Consider the following 17,100-nt stretch of genomic DNA (forward strand, 5'->3'; position numbering starts at 1 on the left):
CTAAGAGGTCCCTTGATTTATCCGCATCGCCGGGTTTTGCTGATCGCCATAGGTTGCTCACTATAGTGTCAATTCTCAGTGGTCCTAACATCGTGGTTCCAGAATCTCACGCATGCATGCGGCCGGGAATGTGCCTAGGTATACGATATGTTTTGAAGAATTTGAACAGCACTTAAAATGTGTGTGAAAAAAAATAATAATAAGGAAACGTTTTCAGCGCCTAACGAGAAGCCCAAAGCCGCGTAAACACGGAGATGCTTTCGTCCGCTTATTGTCGCGTCTGCCTGCCGCTGGCTGTCGTTTGCATGTATACCGAAACTTTTGCTCTTGAGTAAATACTATGGTTACAATATGGTTCTGAGCCGCGCTTAAAGCAGACAACCTCTACAGCACCTAGGTGTCTTTGACCTTTCTACATGTTTGAACATTGCTTATACCAGACATAATGAGAAGAAATAGGGGAGCGGGCCCCTTAAATTACCGGGAGCTCTTCAGACCCAGCATTGTGAATGTGCCTATTTGCTGCCTTTTAAGCTTACAATTCTGTCCAAGTCATAGCCTGTTCTTTGTCTGCACTGTTTGCTTTATTTAAAAATCAAGTGCACATCTGCTACATTTAGTTATGCTCTCAAATGAAGCAAAGTGGTCACTGTACCCATTCTATGAACACTTCAATTACTAATTTAACTAAGTCAATTTAATTTTTTTGTTGTGCATTGATAATTAACATTTCTAAGTTCTCTGTAAAAAAGTTGCATTTACTAAAAATCCACTGTATTAGTCATATTCATGTCAACCATACTGAATCATATTTGTATTTATGAAATAAACTGCATTTTTTACTGCTCCCTTAAGCATCTATGGGCCATTACGGAAGGTTGTGTCTGTGTAGAGACAGGAAACAGCCTTTCTGCATGCTGCTTTAGCTTAATATGTACTCTTCACACATGTGCACTCAGTTCTGCTGCCATTAACACTGCATGCAACGGTTTAGAGTGCAGTTTACCTGATATGATAGGGGTATTTATTTGCCGTACACAATCGTGGAAATGGCATATGGGGCTTATGCATAGGGATCCATGCATTTTCATGCCAGTGCAAGTCTACTGGCGCATAAGATGCACATGCAGTGCAATCTATTCATGGCCTGTGGAACAAGAGAAATATAAACGTGCATTTGTTGCAACATTTCAGACAGATATGCTTATTAAGTGCACTGCTACAGCCGACATGCATGGCATATAACGCTAATACTGATCCACTAGTGTCACATATTCATGGTCCTTTTCTGACTCTGAAGATGTAGAACAATATACAGGCATGGTGCTCGAACGTTGAGAATGGCTAAACAAAATGAGCGCACTCAGTATGTACTTAGGCTGAACTGCAACACCTGTTTAAGCTGTATCTTAAGTTCTTAAAAATAAAGGGCCATAATGAAAAGTTACTTTTTCGGCCACATATGCATAGTGGCAGACATCAGACTTGGTAATGAAACATTATTGGAGGTTTTCATACAAACGTTGCTACACAGTAAAGTTGGTGAATGCAAATGCCATTTGATTGCTAGAAAGGTTTATAGTAGTTGCATGAGCTTATGCAAAAACTTGTCTTGCAGTTTAAAAGGAAGGTGTGGGAGAACAATATATAGAGCGCAAATATGTTTCTTTGTGAATGTTCGGATAACTATTTCAGTACTGGTGTTGTGTATTGAAAAAAAAAATTACACTGTATTTATACTGCTTTATATGATTATCAATTTAGTATTTGTTCAATATTGCAGTGGCATAAAATTAATGGCTTGACAAGAGCTCATCTGGATGGGAATGAACTTGGCACAAGAAAGACACTGGCTACAGTCTAAGCGAAGATTTTACTGTGGTTGTTGCACTGCTTTTGTAGTGACATGTAAAATAAGAATGCAACCTTCCAGGATCGTACACATGCTAAGTAGAGCTAACCATAGCATCTGCAAAGCTCAAACAAGCCTGAACATTGAACGTCTGCACTGCAGCTACAGCAGTGCTTCCGAAGGTGGCTACTAGCTGTAAATGTAGGGAGCATTAGCTGAGCTACCAGCTGGCATCGACGTAATGCCTCTGTGGAAACCCACAAGGTGGAGAGAAGTAATCAATAAAGGGAAAATGAGACATCCACCTAAACATAGCCAAGTGCTACAAAGGAAACCCATACAGGTTCCGCGAAAGAAAAGCTTTGCAGTTGAAGAAAAATTCGTCCTGGTCCCGCACCGGGACCAGGACGAATACTTCTCTCCACCTTGTGGGTTTCCACAGAGCTATTACATCACTTTTGCCTTTGCTTCTGAGTTTTTGATAAATTTGACTTCACCTGCCATCTGCTAGCTGCCTGGTTAGCTTTGCCTTTGCTTCTGAGTTTTTGATAAATTTGACTTCGCCTGCCATCTGCTAGCTGCCTGGTTAGCTTTGCCTTTGCTTCTGAGTTTTTGATAAATTTGACTTCGCCTGCCATCTGCTAGCTGCCTGGTTAGCTCAGATGGTAGAGCGTCTACCCTGGAAAGGTGGTGGTTGCGGATTCGTGTCCCGGACCAGGACGAATTTTTCTTCAACTGCAAAGCTTTTCTTTCGAGGAACCCGTATTGGTTTCCTTTGTAGCACTTAGCTATGTTTGGGTGGATATCTCATTTTCCCTTTAATAATTACCAGCTGGCTTCTAGAGGTCTACATCTAGAGTACAGCTTACAAAAGGTGGCTGCTAGCTGTAGCCTTAGCTAGGTCATGTTGACAGGTAGATGTCTACTAGCTAGCTGCGTGCTTCCTGTGCACAGAGTTGGATCAAAATGACAACGAGTTAGATTGCAATGGCATTGAAGATATGAGAAATTATTTGAATGGTGGATAACTCACTGCAAAAAAGTTGCCTAGACTGTCTTCAGTTGCCCAAAGTATCCTTCATATAGCAGCTACAAGAGGAAAAAGAAAGAAATTTCAGTAAAACTAGTTACATTCTTCAAGAGCAGAAGACCTGTTAAAGGCAGAGTTGCTAACAATCTTTTGTTGCTGCACATAAATATGTAGATGTCTGGCCGAAGCCATTGATGTGCTGCTTTACATTGCTTTGTGTGTGATCATTTTAATGCAAAAACAAAAATGAAACAAATTTTAAATGTGTTATAGAGTAATGAAATAAAGTGGCAGCAAATAAATCCAGGAATATTCATCCACAATTTAAGTTGTGTGGTGAGGAATACTGCAATGCAGTACTGGTTTCCACTTAACTTATTATTTTTTCAAGCTAGTTAAATAGTGTGCTGTAGTTTACCACATCATTTGTCCAACTAATTAAATTGAGACTTTCAAGTGTCCATTGTCCTTATACAAAAAATTTCAGCTGATGTGGATGCTGCAATATATGGTAACGGTGAGAGGGAGGTGGAAAATAAAAGAGAACACAGAAAAATGTAATCCCTGAGCGAATTATTTATAAGTTATATTTCACACGTCCAGTGGCTTAACCATTATGTTCAATGCCTTGCGTTTGTCTTCCTAACATGATGGGGGTTCCCTGGAAATTAATGTGAACAGGCAAGCATCATATCCTAACTTGACAAAAAAAGAAGAAAAAGACTGCATTGCCTACATTATACATGCACTGTGCTTAACACCCTCGATGTTGAAACAAGAGATAGCGTCCATATGTAGTCGTATTACGTAACATGGATGCCTAAATTATAGACTGAAAAATTGACATCATTAAAATGAAGCCAAATAAAGCAACTAAAATTGGCCGTTTTATGTGACACAAATGACTGCACACAAGTGCTGCCCTTGCATGTAACCAATGTCTATTTAATGGATATAACGATACTCTACTGGCAATGTATTATATTCTGAAAGGTATTTGACCAACATAGTATTTGAATTGACATTGCCATCAAGTTTATTGGCTCAAGTTTAATCATTGTACATTGCAATGTTTGTTTGATAATTAAAAGTGAGATGAAAAGGCTAGCGGTGTGTACAGGAGTGTTCACCTATGCCTTTGCTATGTATTTCCACACAAATTAGGAAAATGTAGTATGAGTGTTCATATCGCACTTAAGTGTATGAGCCGGGTGAACAAAGGATATAACTTTGTTTTTAATTTATTATTATTATTATTATTATTATTATTATTATTATTATTATTATTAAGCAGCTCCAGTGGAAAATATGACACCATGAAATTTGACCATTGCAAATAATCTGTGTGCAGCTAATATCCTCACAATAACCGAGAACTAGACCTTGCATCATTTAGACGCCGACTATGGGTGTCTGAACTCGTCAAGTTAGAACTCGCCAAGCCAGAAAAAACGGCCCATGCACCACTCTACATTAACATGAGCAAGTGTTTCTTAAATGTGCAGTTACGTACACGGATATCAAACTAAGAATGGTGGTGCTTGAGGATTTCCTACTCATTAACTGGGAGGGGGGGGGGGGGGACGAGGAGTGTAGACTCAAGGAGGTTTCCTGCAGCTTCTTACCAGCAGCGGTGAAGCCAGCGCTTGCCCCTAGTTTACCTCTGAAATAGAGCCTTGTCTGCTCCTGTCCGCTTACAGAACAAGCTAGTGTTTTTTGCTCTGCTTATATAAAAAAATGAGAGCTGGTTGTTCCTGACGAAAGTATTATTGTCGGCTGAGTATTGGTGGCATGAACTCCAATAAAATTTTCCAAGGTGTTCAGGCTTCTGCTTAAAACCAGTAACACAAAGATGCATGTCGACCAGTATCTGAACGGCAAATTTAGCCATCTTAAACCAGTGGGGAGTGTGAGGAAAGCATTTATTGTCCTTCACTATGAGATATAAGGTTTTATTGTGCCCCTCCTAAGACGATGGCGGTCTGGTTTCTCTGTCAGAACATAATTTCCACTCGGCAAAAAAAGTTTTAAAGCCATCTGGGTATACTGCATTGGCTCCTTTCATAGACTGACCTTGGTTTGGCTCCTACAGGACTGATGCCTGCGATTTATGTGCCAGTTGCAAAGTGTATGGATTATGTGTTGCACGTTGGAGTGGAGATGATGTCCTGAAAATGAAGCCGGACCACCATTGTACCATAGGCATGAAAAATCGTTAGCAGAGAGTGTACGAAGCACTTCTTCCCACTAAGTTCAGGTTCAAGATGATAAAATTTGCCACCCACATATTGTTTAATGTCTTTCTTTCTATCACTGGCTTGAAAAGGAAGCCTAAATGTCATATTTTATGGCACATCATTATATCAATATGCTGTGAAAGGCAATATTTTAACCCAGAACCACAAGCTTTTATTTTCCAATTGGTTTAGCATTTACAATAACTGAGTAAATTGACCTGTGAGCAGACTTCTGCTGTCGCGGCCAGGCCTCTTTCAGAGGCAAGCTCTGTCTTCACTTCTGCTGGTAAGAAACTGTGAAGGCTGCCACTCCAGCAAGTTTGTTCTAAACCTCCTTGGGTTGCAGTCGACAAATCACATTTAAATCTCTAGTTGTGTGTGATTCAAAACGAATGTACGATTATTTCAGGAATATGGCCAGCACCTAACTTGGAGGGCAATCATGGGCACAACAGTTTTTACAGCAACACAAAGGGAAAAAAAGAAAACTTAGTGCTGGAATTTGACACAACAGTCCTATCATCGTTCTATGAAATGGTTGGAATCGGTGAAAGAGAGCATGAGGACGGGAAGAGAATGCTAGAACAAACGTTTGACCTTCAGACCGGTGACGGGTTTGTGGATGACTTGCTAGAAACATGCTATTGATTGAATGAAAAATGTCTATTACGAAAGAATAAGACTGGCCTGTGGCCTATGCAGAGAGTGGGGTTATTTGGTAGTAGGGGAGGAGGTGAGAGGCATCGGAGGGCTCCTCACAGATTTTTTTTATGATGCCGGATTCACAAGCAAACTCCCACAGGAGATGTTTGATTCCTGCAACATGCAATAAAAACAAATGTTCTACACTTGGTTTTGTTGCCACATGTCATAATTAGAGTATACACTCCTAAAAAAGTTCACACCCCTTGGGGCTTATCTTGTCACCCAACAATACTTGTCATCTATCTTGTGTGCCTTTCCTTTCTTTAATGCTGTGTGCCCGATACTTCCAGGTCATGAACGGCATGCGCGTTATCAGTGTGACATAGCATTCTCGACAAGGAAGTAGTGAGCGCTGAGTTTTCAAGAAATGCAAGCAGGTGACGATTATTGTTGTGGGACAAGATAAGCCCTAAAGGGCGCAAACTTTTTTAAGAGCCTGTTATATTTGAGTATATTCTAGGTATTATAGTTAGAGGGTTTAGAGGATGCTCTGGTGGCTCTAGCCACAATGAAAACATTGAGTCGTCCTATACAACAACTGCAACTGAGCCAAAGCCAGTGCAGGTCAATTAAGTTTTGTGTGAAGCTGCATGTGTAGCAGTTTGTGAAGTTTATGAGTGTTTCATATTTTGTACCATAGGTTGTACTGAATTGTACTGAATCCTTTGACAGATGGTGGCACTAAACACTCTATGCTAGCTAGCTTGAAGGTGCACGCAAGGTGCGACTGCTTTTACTCTTCTCGTCCAAATTTCTAGCGAAGCATTCTCTACTGTGGCATCTAAACCAAAACTTCTGTTTGCATGTGACTTCTGAGCATCACTGTCATTCATGCGAAACGCCCGTGTTGAGTGCCACATTATAACCATAAGTAGACTTGTGTGTAAAAAGACATTTGGATCTTCTTGAGGCTCAGACTGAGTAGCTAAAATACAATAGTTTTCTTGCATTTAGTTTTAATGAAACTCTATGATTCTTACAGACAGTGGTGAAGCGGTAAAAGAGCTGAGTGGTTGTATCAAAACACCTTGTTTCGCTTCGACGCGGATGTATGTGTGCTTGTGTTCATACGATTCCAAGTTTCTTCAAAAACTGTTCATTATGTTGACACTTCGGTTGCAGCCTGGCCTTTCTCAATATGAAGATGACGAACGTTCATTGCGAGCTTTGTATCTTAAAGGTTATGTTGCATCCGAAATGTTGACCTAATGAAGTTTTTCAAGAAACACATCAATTAATATAGGTATCAAATCTCAACGATTGATGAAATAAATTTTGAATTAGTAATCAAGTCCATATTTTGAGATTCACATAACTCAAAAGCATGTTTATTTGGCCCATCTCTATGCATAACATCACATATTCTAGACTTAACAGTTTCTCCTGAAAAAAAAAAAAAAAGAATTGTAGCATAAAGCAGCATGAAATGCATTTTCTTTCTATGATCAAGAAAAAGTTAATGAATCTGATGTGGTTTAAATGAATCTGGAGCTTCCCATTATAGTGCCTCTCATAGGTTGTGCGCTGCATTGGCACATTAAATCATTTAACAGGAAGCATACTGAGGTATGTGGAGCTACTTATTGCAAATTTTTGGAGAAACCACCAGCCTTAAAAACAGTTTTTGCTTCAAAAGTGCAGCATTTGTAATTTCATTTGTGTTAAGACTAAATCGACCTTTTGAAAGCACATATATTTTTTTAATATCTGTATTTAATTTTTTTTCCTCACAGATTTAGCACTTGTTCAAGAAAATTACTGAAGTCCTCAATTTTGACCCCACATTTCTGTGCCATTATTTGTTGATATACCTGGTTATTTGATGCAAACTGTAACAGTCAGAGCAACTTGCACACTTGCAAAAAGCAGCCTTAGCATAAATCGGTCGCCTAGCATAGGACTAAAAGAAAATGTTATGTGGTACTGTAAAGACTTATTTTTGCAGAAAGTTGAAGCCTTGTTATTTGATGGGGAAACATTGCATACATAAAATCAAGTGGAAAATTCATTTTCACACAGGTCTGAACACTTACAAATCTTTTTCGCTAAAATTCATTTTGGTAAAAAAGACGCTGTGCTTTTTGGTGCGGAATGACCCACTTATAAGATTTACTTCATGTCATTCAATTTCATGTCATTCAATTTCATGTCAGCCTGACAGAAACTGATATTCACTAAACTACAGGGACTTGTTGATGTGATCATGAATGCTTCAGCTTATCGTACCACTATTTCAATCTATTTTACATAATTAATGTCTCTTCTTATCAGGTGAGTCCTGGTATTTGTCAAATATCTGTGAGCATGTATTGAAAAATGCTTTGGTCACCTAACTGCTACAGAAACCTGATTTCAAAACATGCGAAGTCACTGGATATGCCAACTTTCTGACATGCAGGGGAGATGAGCTACGTCAGCTAGACAAAGACTGGTGCTTTAATTACACAACGAACTCAAGGACGATGCAGACTACAACGAGAAAATCCTGGATGCGATCTCGGGTGCCCTGTTTGTCTTGGAGCAACGCACACAATCCTCCGACAGTCCAGCAACCTTGCAGCAGCCATGCAGAGTAGCAGCAGGCAGGCTGCTGCGTCGCATGGCCAGGTCAGTGCGGCGTGTCGTCATTCAGTTGCTTTCCTGAGGCTTCGGGTGCCTACTTACGCTGGCGATTTACGTCAGTGACAAGGGTTCTGGGGTCACTGCAGTGCAATGATGCACGAAAATCCTGAGCTGCCCCCACAGAGAAATCTAAATACAGTCGAATCTCGATAATTTGAACTCGAAGGAGCCCGAAAAGAAAGTTCGAATTAAAGGAAGGACTTGTTCTTGAAGTATTCGTGCACCAGAGCACGATGCACAAACGGTGCGAGTCGTGAAATATTGTGGCACGCAAGTACACAGTGAGTGAGTACCATGAAACTGCCCATGCCGGCCATTGCTCGCTTCCCGATAATGTCAGAAAACGAAACTTTGAGGAGCAAGCTGGCGCCAGGCTGGCGGGGCTGGTGGTGCCAGCGGGGAGGCATGCCGAGACCTTCGAAGGCAAGGGAGTTGAGAGGGAGGGCGAGGGGAGCGTAGTTGCGAGGAAGGGCGGGAGCGAAGCGGATTTGCCTTCCTGCCAGTTTGATGGGTGGCGTTAATTACCTCTGCCACCTAAGACTGCCACCGAAGCAGCTGAGTTGCAGAGGCTGGACTGGGCCTCCGCCACTGCTTCCCTCTACATGCTCGCATGCTTTTTTCTTCGCCTGCTGACAGATCGGTGCTGTGTTTACGCTCTTCATCCTGCATTCTTAATGCGAGTGATGTCTTATGAAGATAACGAAGTCATTTCTACTGATCATGATGATGTTGGTGCGCTCCCTTCTGGTATAGTGTCGCCGCGTTCAAAACACGAGGAGAATGAGGTACTAGGTGTCACCTTCGTAGGTGTCACCTTCATAGGTGTCACCTTTGTGTCCTTGTATTCAGAGTCTGTCTTGTACACAGTCAGATATGGCGCACTGTCTCCAACAACCTTTTCATCGGGACCTCTCAGTTTAGACTCGCCATTGTGAAAAAAACAACCGCAAACAAAATAAAACCAAGCCAAACAAAAAAGCGCGAGTGAGAACTGATGCGAGGAGACGATAGTGCGAAACAAGCGGCCTGGCTGAACCAGACGCAAGTGCGAATAGAGCGGTCGGGCGGTTCCGCATGACACCAGTTTCCCGTGCGTACGTCACTGTCGGGGCCACTCTTACTGGTCTCCTCTGCTCGCAGCTTGCTTGCTGCCGCAGCGAGCTGCGACAAATTGACCTAGGTCTGATCCCTGTGGCAGCCTGCGTTTTGCTGTTAGTGCGGCTCGGGCATTATGGCGCGACGCAGGAACGGCGACCTTGCCATTTGAGAAAGTGTGAAATTTCAGCTATGTTTTTTTTTTTTCGCACATTGCTTTAAGGGGTCTCTACTAAGCTTTTCCTCTATGGCGGGATGAGAGCAGTGCTGGTTGGCGGCTCCGCCATGTGATTTGGCGCACTGCTGAGAACATTTTTGGAGCATGGTATGTTCAAATTAACTGTTGCAAATGCTTGTGCGTTTGAATTACCGGGCCTTTTCACCCATTGGAATACACGTAACTTTGACGGGACCACAGCCTCAGTTTGAATAAATTAGAAGTTCAAATTCAGCGTGTTCGAATTAACGAGATTCGACTGTATCTATTGACATACTTCACATAGAGCTGCAAAATGAGCGTTTGAAGGAATCAGGCTGACCAACAGCAGCTACAACATTGCAGTCACGATGCTGACAGACCCCATCAGTCGATGGGAACTTCTGGTTAATTAACACATCGACCAGCTTCTAGTGTTGTTGCTGGTGAAGACATTGAGGGACGTCGAAATACTGCGCCTACTGCATGACACTGTGCAATTAATTGCATGTAAGCATGATTGAAGGTCTAGGCTTACCGCTGCATCAGTATATGGTGATGCTCAATTGCATCTTGATGAGGTGCCTGCTGGTGCACCTGGCAATTTTGTCCCGTCAGGGAACGAGAGAGGCTGTAATGCCTACCGGCACTGTGAGTACTGTTATAAATCAATAAACTAGGATACCACAGCTGAGTCCTTGATGATTGAAGCAAAAATGCAGCAAGTGAAAGAACTTTTGTTGGTGTTGCAAATTTAAGTAGAGGTGCAAGAAAAAGGCATGCAAGAGCAGTCATCGTTGTAAGCTTGCCACCCAACTTTGGAGGCTGACGAACTCAGCGCCATGTCACGATGTGCACCTATTGTTACAGCGGTACCAGCTTTGGCAGTGACAGAATCAGCTCACCCATGGGCTCCATCTTGCCCGTTGTGCAACAGCAGTGCGCAGAATGCACAGCCAACTTTCCTGCAGATGAGAAATAGACAAGATGGTGCAATGCATGCTGCTGCTACTGCTATGGAATACGGAATCATGTTGCTCAATTATGAGGAGTATCCTGCAACCTCATGTGCAATACGTGCCAATGTTGTGACCTCACAACCTTGCAGTTTATCAAATGCCATCTCAAGGACCGCTACACCCAGTACGACAGCATAAACTGCTTCTTCTGGTGCGATTCCATTGATTGTCACTAGTGGCGATATCGGAGCAAATTCTGTGCTGCTACAGATTGGCCGGGTTTGGGCGAAATGCAGAGACCCGCGGTTACTGGTTCATGTTCTACCAGATAGCAGCAGCGAGCACTCTTTCGTCCAAACCGACATTGCCAAGACCTTGCAGTGTCAAGCACTGGCTATGGATTAGCTGTCATTGGTGACTTTCTGAAGTTCAAAGCTATAGCATTATCTGCTTGTCGATGTGTTTTGTTCATTCTTTGAGGTGAATTTGGTGACAGCACAGTCACACTGGAGGCTCCAAAAGTACCCGAGTTATGCTCTATGCAAAGTCCACCACTTAATTATGACGTAGTTCAATTGCTGTGTGCCAAGAAGTATGATGCTGATGGTCACTTCCATCTTGAAAATAGGTACCCGCACAACATCAGCACTTTGAGGCACCATTGTTGAGGGCTCCAATTTCAATCATCTTGGGCTGTTTAGCATGATCCTAAATCTTGGTGCACTCACTTCCATTGGAATGCAGCCACAACAGCTGGGAATCTAACCCATGACTTAATACTCAGCAGCAAAATGCCATAGCCTTTGAGCCACTGTGATTGAATTTAGGAAAATTTGCTAGATGTTCCTGGGCATTTGTTGGGTTTAGAAAAACCAGCGCATTTCAGTGTGTTGCACCGCAATATGTCAAAAGGCAGCAATAATTGTCAGAATGAAAGCCAAATGACATTAGAAAACAAAGTAAATTGCTGATTTCTATTGTGAAATGTTACAATAACCTGAGCAAGTTTGCACATTTACAGGCTCGTCATAACACTTGGTCATAAAAAAAAATACAAAAAAAGAAAACTGGCACATATTTTGAATTTGCCATGTAAGCGCGTTCCTTTGTGTTCAGAGTGTGCAGCTTTGAAAACTCCCATTTAATATTGCCGCTCAAAATCTAGTATCATAAAATGTCCAGTGATGCCTTAGAGACCACTGGCCAATCCTCTGCATGTAGCTTTCAAAATATGATGTGGTCTATCACGGTCTAGACTCCATTTCATCAGTAGAGGCTTAAACTATTAAGTGTCGTTCTTTTAGGTCATATTCTTTGTATACTTCAAGGTCACCTGTCTTCGTAGTGTACAAATTCAGTGTTATTGTATTTACTCGCGTAATGAACGCGCTTTTCACGAAAAATATGCGCAAAGTTGGGGGGTGCGTTCATTATGCAGGGTAAAAGTTTGAGCAATATTTATTTCTGCGGCCACCTCTAAAAAAGTAAGTTTCGCCCGAAAGGCGAACCATCGATTGCAATAGCAAATGTGTAGACAGCTACAGAAAGTAAGGATAGTAGTTTTATCGGCCGTAGAAACTTGAAAACATTCGCTTCAACACAATATGAGCGGCGAGAATGCAGCACGCACAAAGGTATGAGCCGCCATCAATTCAGTCCCCGACGCAGATCACTTTGAAGATAGGGCGCGCCACGGCCGCGCAACGTGCAGTTGCTGGCTGCCGCAGTAAAATGCCGCGTACCCCCTCCCTACCCTCCCCCCAATGTAATGTGCACAACGGAAGATGCCATGTTTCCTTCCTGCTTTCCTCCCTTGTACGCGGGAGATTGAGCTGCGATCGTCGGTGCCCCTTGTGCACGTTTGTGCAATACGCAGTTGCTGCCAGAGTACAACGCCACTGTCCCTCCCTCCCCTCCCCCCCTCTGGGGACTTTTGCGCAACGAAAGACGGCGCGTGAGATTGAGCCGCGATCATCGGCTTCCCTTGTGCTTTTTACTCACGCCTGCACCAAGTGATGCTCGGCAACAGCAACGATGGCAAAAATGCACCCTGAGCGTCCATATAATTGCTATCACAATAAAAGTAACCGACACGGTACGATTTGGCATCCAACGTAGCGTCGAACACAATCGCACCCATCGAACGCCATATCAGACGCTGAATCGTACCGTGTCTCTCCTACTTCACGGCAGCAAGTTCAGGGTGCGATCATTATGCGAGAAAAAGAAAAAAACACACTTGTTGATAGGAAAAAGGGGGGCTGCGTTCATTACGCGAGTGCGCTCATTATACGAGTAAATACAGTATGTGCATTTTCGCACATCGATTGAATATTTGAATCTGTAACCTTGGGATGAACGGTTATACAAAGGTATTTATTCACTGTGCCCTCCACCAACGGAACAAGAATGAAAGGAAGATGGCAGCTGGCACACCACCCCGGCAACGGCGCCGTGTCACGATGCCATAGGTTTGAGGCATCGGCAAGACATTAGCCTGTGCACTGTGAGGGGCAAGGTTTGATGTTGCTCACAAGCCCTTTTCTATGGTCGGTAGCCTCCTCCCTCATCCAAAAGACTGTGTTCCTGTCAAAAAGGTGCAGTGTGTCTACAAAATTACCTGCATATAATGCCCCGTGTCGTATATCGGTGAGACTAAAAACTTCCCAGGAAGAATTTGTCAATACAAGAATGACCTTCACCACCTAAACAGAGAATGCAGTGCTGTGGCAGAACGTTGCGAGTTTTTTGATCACCAGATTAGCCCCGACAGTGCTGTTGTCTTGAAGAGAGAAAACAACCACCGGCAGGGGCTCGGTTTTGAAATCCTGGCACATCCAGGAGACGCCGGGTAATGTCAATCGTTTGTCAGATGCACTTCCTGCTGCTTACATTCAAGGTCTATGAAAAGTGTTGTCACTCCTGTCAAAATGCCAAAAACGTGTATAAGTACTGCTACGGCTCACACCATCTCACCCCTGAAGAAAGAGCTGGTCAGGTTCCAAAACGTCAAGCTTTTAAAAATTAAAATAAATTTTCATTGGAGTTTTTCTTCACTTTAAATTTTTTTTAATGCATTAGCGTTATGAGGGTCTAAGTGGAAAAAAAGTATGAGTGTGAAGCTGATCACGTGGTAGAGGTAGAGAGGGGAGAGGAGAGCTTAAAATAGTGTGTGTGTGTATATATGTAGTACAACTGACTGTGGTCTGCACCGAACCATCGTCAGTTGCACTTCACTCCTCGAAGACACAGGACGTGTGTCTATTGAGCTCCTGAACAACACCTTGCAATGCGGTGAACGCGTTTTGAATCATAGAACCAGGACTTTTAAGAGGTGCAATGTAATGCTCACACATTTCTCTCGCATTTACTGCTGAATCACTTCTGAATTTTTTCTTACAGCTTTTATAAAACAGAAAAAGAAGCAGCAAATTTTCTTAAGGCCCCTTAGGTGATGTCAGGAGAGATGCAATCAGGACACATTTTTTCCTCCCTGGTTTCTGAAGAAGGGCACCCTTTCTGTGTGATGGACCTCCTTGCTACAGATGTCTTTCACATTGTGTAGTTTCAGCTCATGTTAACCTTTCTTTTGTCGGGTTTCACCCACCAGGCCAGTGCGACCTGCTCCCTTGACAGCCAAGAGCAGCAATAAGATTGGTTGCTGCATTGACTGACCACACTTGTCAAGCCGACTGTGCAAGCCGAAGTTCACTGTTCATTAGCCAAGGTACAGTTTTCATTGCCCATGCATTTCACATCTGCTACTTATTCACACTCCCCTATTGCTTAACGCTTATAATAAAATGTGAAGTGACAAAGGGCTCTTATTCGTCTAGTTAAGTTGTTTTTAATTGTAATATGGGCAGTTTATCACTTTATTGTTTAATGGCTATGTGACATCAGTAATAGCATTGCATGACACTCCTCGGGCATAAGCATTTGGATGCCAAAGTGGCCAAAAATCGGTGTTTATTGGTTTTTCATTGATTTGACAATTCTTTTACTGGCGTATGGTTTCGGTGTTTTTCCATGGCAACTAAATATTTAGTAGTTATTTCTTATGGCCACCTGCTGTGGGTAATGCTGGAACATCTCAACGCTAGATTGAGCACTTGTGCTCTACCATGTTTGTAGTTTGACAAGACCCCTGTGCCAACACATGAAACTAGTTAATGTTTCATTTAGGAGGAAGCAGCACATATCATAAAAAAGCGTGCACCTTCAATGACTAATAATGCTAGTGATGCTACTTTGTTGGAAATTGAGCCCTCTGGGGCACCTGCAAGACATTATTTGGCTTCACACTATTTTTTAATCAAAGCCTAAAGAAGTATTTGTAGACTTCTCTAAAGCTTCTCTAAAGGATTGTTTTAACCAGGAGTTACAGATAAAGAAACTATAGTTCTGTGATATAATGGGGCTACTATTACACATTTTGTTTATGCAGTTGACTCCCGTTAATACGAAGTTCACGGGGACTGCGAAAAACTTCACAATAAATGAACTTCCAATGAACCACAATGAACAAAAAGGAACATATTTATTTCAATGCGGACTGTTTATAAAAAAAGAAATCGGCTATTGCCGTCTGCTTCTGCTTGCAAAATCTTGCTGCAGGAAGCAAGTTCTGTAGGCTGTAGATTCGCCCGAGTGCTTCCTCGGCGTTGCTCTCTGCAGCAAAAAAACTGCTGTGTGAGAGCAAGGCTCGCAGCTACATCAGCAGCCCGCGGTTGTGGCTCACTTGCAATGTCGTCGTCCATATCACCTCCGTTACTAGCCTCGTTGGGCCGAACGATCTCGAGGATTTCAGTGTCCGTCAGCGCACTGCATGTTTCTACTGTGCTGTCAACGGCAATGTATTCTTCGAAAGGGACGTCGCCGAGAGCTGTTTGAAGACTATTGTTGTCAAGCTCACTTGTGTGTGCTTCCCCCGCTGAAAAAGTCTAATCATCTCCTGCGGCGCTTGCAATGAAACCACAGGCCCTGAAGAAGTTTGCAATGGTTTCTTCTTTAACCCTTTGAGGGTCGATTTTTTTCGCCATATGCGACTGCCCAGGGTCGATTTTTTTATTGCAGATTCCAATTATTCTTAGGGAGTTATTTCGAAAAAAATTTACTGTAATTTTTCTAGAGTGACTGTAGAGTGAGAAAAATATATTTTGCGTTGGTATATATGTACTCTTCATTCATGAATAACAACAGTAAAAAAGGGAATAAACTTATAAGAATTGAAAATTGGTGCATTGTTATAGTTCAAGGCTTTGAAAATGCGCACACGAGAATATTTCGCAAGACGCAAATGTTCCTGCTCTTACACTAATATTGCCGCTAGGTGTCACGAGCCAGCGCTGAAAAAAGAAGTTGGGACTGGAACACGCGCTCAGCAAGAGACGGGCGCTGAAGTACAAGAGGTAGAAGCTGAGGACGCCGGCTTGAATTATTGCACGCCATCTTGTACAACTGCCTCCCTCGCCGACGCCGGGTACATCGTCCATTGTCTTTTCGTGACAAAACTGGTGGAGGTGCGGGGTACGGTTTATTCGATGCCACAAACCCCTCCTGGTAGCAGGAGTACCATCCCTATCCTAGTGGACACCCCTGTTCACTGGGCAAGCAGGAGAATCCGAGGATTGCCTCCGGAGCTTGATCACCTCTCCGCAACAACATCGACGCCCCCACACACCGGTATGGAAGGAACGGCAACGCAGTATCTGCTGCAGAATCTCCGAGTGCCGAAAATGTTCCACGGAGATATCTTTGAGGATGTAGAAGACTGGTTAGCCCAGTTTGAGCGTGTTGCCGAGATAAATTAATAGAGCGACACGGCGAAGTTAAGGAAAATCTACTTCAGCTTGGAGGACGGTGCCCGCACTTGGTACGAGAACCGAGAAGGGCTCATCAAATCGTGGCTCGAGTTCCGTCGTGCCTTGCTGGAGACCTACACCAATGCTGATCGCCGCGAACGAGCCGAATGGGCGCTCCAATCCCGCATTCATCTGCTGAACGAGAGTGTGACGTCATACGTCGAGGATATGATGCGCCTCTTCCGTCGGGTGGACCCAACCGTGTCTGAGGAAAAGAAGCTGCGCCATCTAATGCGGGGAGTTAAGGAACAGCTATTTGCTGGCCTTGTTCGAAGCCCGCCGAAGACCGTGGCTGAATTCTTAACCGAAGCCACCACAATGGAAAAGATGTTACACCAGCGCTCAACTTTCTATGAAAGACAATTGAACCCAACTTCACCTTCGGACCAGCGCTCAGCTCCGTATGACAGGCACGCGAATGCTGCTTCACTCACGGATGCGATTGCCTTTGGAAACGTGGACGTTCTCTGAGATCTTATCCGCTCTGTGGTGCGTGATGAGCTTCAACGGCTCACTTGCCCGCCTCAGCCCACGCTAAGT

General features: G+C 43.2%; 1 long non-coding RNA gene across 5 annotated transcripts in view; it reads left to right on the plus strand.

The window, feature by feature from the left end:
• LOC142564852 (uncharacterized) overlaps positions 1–17,100 on the plus strand; it is a 35,923-nt gene that overhangs the window by 5,287 nt on the left and 13,536 nt on the right. For all 5 annotated transcript variants that reach the window (XR_012824695.1, XR_012824692.1, XR_012824700.1 and 2 more), the window contains 2 exons: positions 8,223–8,431; positions 14,307–14,423. This is a non-coding gene — a long non-coding RNA (uncharacterized LOC142564852). The remainder of the gene's footprint in view (positions 1–8,222; positions 8,432–14,306; positions 14,424–17,100) is intronic.

The sequence above is a fragment of the Dermacentor variabilis genome, chromosome 1, assembly GCF_050947875.1.
Source record: "Dermacentor variabilis isolate Ectoservices chromosome 1, ASM5094787v1, whole genome shotgun sequence".
Taxonomy (NCBI): domain Eukaryota; kingdom Metazoa; phylum Arthropoda; class Arachnida; order Ixodida; family Ixodidae; genus Dermacentor; species Dermacentor variabilis.